The 5781-nt window shown below is 35.2% G+C and overlaps 1 long non-coding RNA gene across 1 annotated transcript; it reads left to right on the forward strand.

Moving 5' to 3' along the window:
- The first annotated feature begins 4172 nt into the window (after window positions 1-4172).
- LOC112724007 (uncharacterized) lies at window positions 4173-4598 on the forward strand. Its single transcript, XR_003163265.3, has 3 exons — window positions 4173-4257; window positions 4355-4431; window positions 4523-4598. It is a non-coding gene; the product is annotated as an uncharacterized lncRNA (long non-coding RNA).
- Window positions 4599-5781: the final 1183 nt, after the last annotated feature.

Below are 5781 nucleotides of genomic sequence, written 5' to 3' on the forward strand. Positions count from 1 at the left end.
TATTATTCACTGAGAGGATAAGATGAAGCCATTGACAAGGGTGATGCCTCCAGACGATTAGCCGTGCCGTGAAAGGGCATTGGATCATTTTCCCGTGAGATGACCGAAAGTAGCCATTGACAGTGGTGATGTATCACATAAAGCCAGCCATGGAAAGGAATGAGACTGATTGGATGAAGATAGCAGGAAAGCAGAGGTTCAGAGGAACGAAAAGCATCTCCATTCGCTTATCTGAAATTCCTGCCAATGAATCTACATAAGTATCTCTATCCCTTTTATTGTTTATTTTAATCTAATAAAGTATCATGTTTAAATCCGCCTGACTAAGATTTACAAGATGACCATAGCTTGCTTCATACCAACAATCTCCGTGGGATTCGACCCTTACTCACGTAAGGTATTACTTGGACGACCCAGTGCACTTGCTGGTTAGTTGTATCGAAGTTGTGACAATTATGAATTAAGATCAAAGCACCAAGCTTTGGAGCCATTACCAGGGATTGTTCGAGCCTGGACATCACAATTTCGTGCACCAACACCCGTCGCACACATCAAACTCATACACTGCAAAAGTGCATTCAAAGGAATCTCAATGGTCTTTATGGTTTTCTTTGGTTCTAAGATAGAGGGTTCTTGAGTGGGCTTTAAGCACTCAAGGGGTGTGCTCTCACTGGCATTCTCAGGATCCTTCTGGTCTGTGATTGCCTTAAGTCCCTCAGTAGCATGCTCCTGAGGTTCAGCCTCCTCGGTACTAATGAGGGCCAGGCACTCTTCTCTTGGATTCACTTCTATGGCTCTGAGAAGAGTGTTAGGGTGTTTCTACAGCTTCTGAGGAAGGTTCCTCTGAATGACTGCATTGTACTCCTTAGTAAGAGCTACTATCTATACTTCCCTCCAATACTTCTTATGAATCAAAATATCCTTCATGAACTTAGCATAAGAATGTATCTGTTCAAGAGCTTCTACAAAAGGGATCTTGATCTCTAATGTTCTGAGATAATCTGCAAAGCGGGCAAACTATTTATCCCTCTCCTCTTGACAGAGTCTCTGAGGAAATGGCATCTTAGCTTTGTATTCATCAACCTTGGTCGATGAAGGCCGAATGCCATGTGAATTGGGAGGGGGTTTACTGGCTTGCTTAGGAGGGTTGTTATCAATGAACGACTGACCTCCCTTGCATGGGCATTCAACGCCCATGTTGCTGTCCTCTTAGGTGTTTGGACGCCCAATCTCTCTCCTTTCTTGGCATTCAACGCCAGGAGCACTACCTTTCTGGTTGTCCTCTATGGGCTTTTCATTTTTATTATACTGAGGTTAGGTGTTAAAAGTTTTTCCACTCCTCAGTTGGATAGCCTGGCATTCATCTGTTATCTACCTAGACAATAGTTGCCTTGTTTGACTAAACTGGGCTTCTATATTTCTGTTAGAAGCCTAACTTTCTCATAGAGCCTTTTGCAGTTCCAGCAATTGCTGGGCAAGGGTGTGCAGTTGCTGAGTCAATGGGCCATCCTGCTCTAGAGGGTTAGGCTTAGCAACTACTGCCTTAATCTCTCCTTTTATAGAGGTCTCAAAAGATGAGTATAGATGTTGATTAGTGCCAACTGTCTCAATAAGCTCTTTGAGCCTCTCTTATGGTCTTTCTCATGTGTATGGAACCACTAACAGAGTGGTCCAAGGCCATTCTAGCCATGTCTGAAAGACCATAGTAGAAGATGTCTAGCTGTACACATTCTGAAAATATTTCAGTGGGATATTTTCTTAACATCCTCTTACACCTTTCCCAAGCATCATAAAGAGATTCACTATCTCCTTGTTTGAATTCTTGGATGTCCAGTCTCAGCTGCGTCATCTTTCTAGGGGGAAAGTAATGATTTAAAAACTTGTCCACTAACTGTTTCCAAGATTTTAAATTATCTTTAGGTTAGTTATCTAACCACCTTTTTGCTTGATCTTTTAAAGAAAAAGAGAAGAGCAATAACCTGTAGACCTCTTGGTCTACTCCCTCACTGTGTACTGTGTCAGTAATTCTTAAAAAATCTGCAACGAATTCTGTAGGTTCTTCCTGAGGAAGCCCAGAATACTGGTACTTCTGCTGCAACAGAGTAATAAGTTGAGGGTTTAATTCAAAGCTACTAGCTCTGATTTGAGGTATGCTGATACTTCTTCTATAGAAGTCAGCAATGGAACTTGTATAAGATTCCAAAGTTCTCTTGAACTCTTCATTCCCACTTGGGTTCATGATTAAGAAATGTAGAAGATAGAAGGAAGAAGAAAATAAAAATAAAAATAAATAAAATAAGTAGAAGAAACATTACCTTGAAAAGAGAATATGGAAGTAAATAAGAGAAGATAGACAAAGAAATCACAAGAAAGCTTTCTGTGCCAATTGGCAAGAAGCTCCAAGTGAGATGTGAATAAGAAAGGAAAGAAGATAAAGAATTGTAGGCAAAGAGTTGAAAGATGTAGAGTTGATTGAATAGAGATGAGAAGAGAAGAGGTATAAATAGAAAAAGTAAACAACAGTTAAAATATTTTTTATTTTTATTTTATTAATTTAGTTAATTAATTTTCAAAAATATGGTTAATAATTTAAAAAGATTTTTATTTTAATTGTTAAATTCTGGAAAAATAGAAGAGAGAAAAGAGAGAGAAGTTTTCGAAAATTTGGAAGAGAAAAGAGTTAGTTAGGTAGTTTTGAAAAAGAAAGAGAAAAGAAGATATTATTTTCGAAAATTAAGGAAGAGAAGAGTTAGTTAGGTGGTTTTGAAAAAGATGAGAGAGAAGATAAGATATTAATTAAGAAAAGATAAAAAATAAAAATAATAAAAGATAAGACAAGAAAAGATTTAAAATTAAAATTTGAAATTAGAAAAAGATAAGATAGAAATTTAAAAGATTTGAAAAAAAGATTGAATTTTAGAATTGGAAGTTGGAAAAGAAAAGGTAAGAAACTAAAAAGATAAGATTTTGAAAAAGATTTGATTTTAAAATTTAAAATTTGAAAAAGATAAGATTTTTAAAAAAGATATGATTTCTTTATTTTTAAAAATTTTGATTTTTGAAAACTTGACAACTAAGATATGATAAGATAAAATTTTAAATTTAAAATCTGAATTTTTAAGCTAATTTTCGAAAATTATAGTCAAAATTAGTTAGAAAATATATTTTTTTATTTTTGAATTTTATAATGAAAGAGAAAAACACAAAAAAGACACAAGATTTAAAATTTTTAGATCTAGTACCCACTACTAGAAAACTAGTTATTACAGACGGATATTTTCGACGGATTTTATCCCACTGAAATACAGACAGAATTTCAGAGGGATTTTTTTGTCGGAAAACAAAAAAAATATATTAGCATAAATTACAAACGGAAAAGAGAATCCGTCTATAATTCTGTCAGAAAAATTAATTTTTTCCGTAAAAAATAGTTACAGACGGATTTTCCGTCTATAATTTAAATTATTCTATCGAAAGAGGTGAAAATAAGGGTATGAAAATCACGTTCTCCTCGACGGCGTCTTCATTTTACAAAACACCCCATCCTTCATCGACGCCGCTTCTCACCGATTCGCTCCTAATCTTTCATCATCGGCGCCTTTCGCCCCTTCACCGCCATTCACGAAGCTCCATCACACCCCTTCCCCAATCTCTCTCTTTCAGTATCAATGCCGATGAATTTCGCTACCTTCTCCACGTTGTTTTCTGTCGCTGCTCGCTAAAGCTCGTCAGCGTCGTCGCCGCCGCTTTTACCTCTTCTTCTCGTCGCCGTAGGTTTCGTCGTTCCTTCATATTACATTGATTTTCTTGCAATTGTATCTGTTCTGTTCTCAAAACAAATTTAGGATTTTATTACAATGACAGATATGGCAAGCTTTCTATGAACGAACTCCCTTCATTCTTCTCTTCTTTGTTTCTTCCCTATGACTGTGTAACCCTTTCTAGTCTCTGCCATTTTTTTTCTATTGAATTGAAATTTTGGATTGAACTAACCTGTGTATTAATCCTTGGTTTATATATTCCAGTGATTTGGTTGTAGCTTCTCCTGTGGAGGATTACTTTTTATACATTGATGATCTGAAAAATCCTGATAAAGTTAGAATTTTGTTCAAATTACTTTTCTACTTTATCTCCAAAGAAAGAAACTCTTTTGACTCGATTCCTTTCCTCGTCATTGTTAATAGTAGGAAGAAGTTGAGAAAATTACACAACCATATTTAGATGCTCTTGGTGAAGACTATTCTGTTTGTTGCCAAGGTAATGAATGAATCACAGTTAGTGTTAGCCTACTGGTTATTGAAATTATGCAGTTTTATTTGTAATTATACCTGAATCCTTTTAAATTTTACTGTAGGAACTGCTTTTTTTCCTTTGCAAAGCTGCATGAACCATTCCTGTAGTTCTAATGCCAAAGCCTTCAAGAGAGACGAGGTACGTTTCGAACTGAGTCAATCGGTACCTGGTTTAATTTGATTCTACAAAGATATGACTATCTTTGTAGTCCTAATCTTTTTGTATACAGGATAGGGATGGCCAAGCAACCATAATCGCAGTAAGGCCGATTCGAAAAGGAAAAGAGGTTGGTTTGTGAAAAATGTTTTATATCTGTAGTGTAAATACCGCTGGATCAGCTTTAGAGCATATTAAGAGGACTCATGAGGCTGTAAATGAGAAAAAGTCCAAACATATTTCTGCAGCAGTGTCACTAATCAGGTATCTAGTGAATTGATTGTGAGAAACTGAGAATAACTGTCAGTAATGCCCATGCTTTTTGAAAATGTGCTTCATTCAGTCGTAATCCGCTCTTAAACTAATACTTTTATGATCAACTGATGCAATATCAATCACTTGTGTATAGTAATGCTTCTAATAGCAATGAGCAACATGGCATGGAGATCAATTCTGCTCGTGTTGCAACAGAGGAAGACGTGGCAAAGAACAGCAAGGATCTCTTTGAGCAGTTTGATGGTAAGTGTATGGTTTCATTGTATAGCAAAATTGGTTGCAAAAAAGCAGCAAAATTATTTTATTATTGGTATTCTGACGTGTGTGTCCATTAGCAATCTGGTTTCAGAACTCTACTCTTTACCATTTTAGCATGTTTCATACCTCCCACCATATTCAACTTGTTCCTGCCACATTGTTTCATTATGCATATAATTAGTATGTTTTATCACTAGTTAATATATATATATATATATATATATATATATATATATATATATTCCAAACTACCATTGTTTCATTATGCATATAACTAGTATTTTTTATCACTAATTAATCTCTTTGACAGTTTTAATTACCAATTCATATGTAAACTAATCTTGACTCTAACAACAGCAAGTGAGAAATCTAGAGAAGGGTCTTCCACAATACAAAGCAGCACCTTTGTTTGATAAGCTTGTGTTTGATAAGGTATGCTTTAAACTTAATCAATACTTTGCTAGCAAGATAGAAAACTCATGAAAGATTGAATTAAAAAGCTAATGCATTATTGGTTTGAATAATTGGTAGACAAAACAAGCATTAGGTGGACGAGTTCAAATCTTGTTATCAGGAGCTGCCCTTTGCCTAGACATGTTGAGGAGTTTATGAGGGTCACTAGTGGATCTACATTATCACACGGATATGCTATTCACTAGTTTGATTTGATAATAGTTTTATTTTTTCTAAAAGAATCCAAGATTGTATAAAAAAGAATGTGATTTTGATCTTACAATACTGGATTCATGTTATATTTGGAGTTTTCTTAAATCATAAACTCTTTACAGGAAAAGATAC

This window comes from Arachis hypogaea, chromosome 11 (assembly GCF_003086295.3).
Source record: "Arachis hypogaea cultivar Tifrunner chromosome 11, arahy.Tifrunner.gnm2.J5K5, whole genome shotgun sequence".
Taxonomy (NCBI): Eukaryota; Viridiplantae; Streptophyta; class Magnoliopsida; order Fabales; family Fabaceae; genus Arachis; species Arachis hypogaea.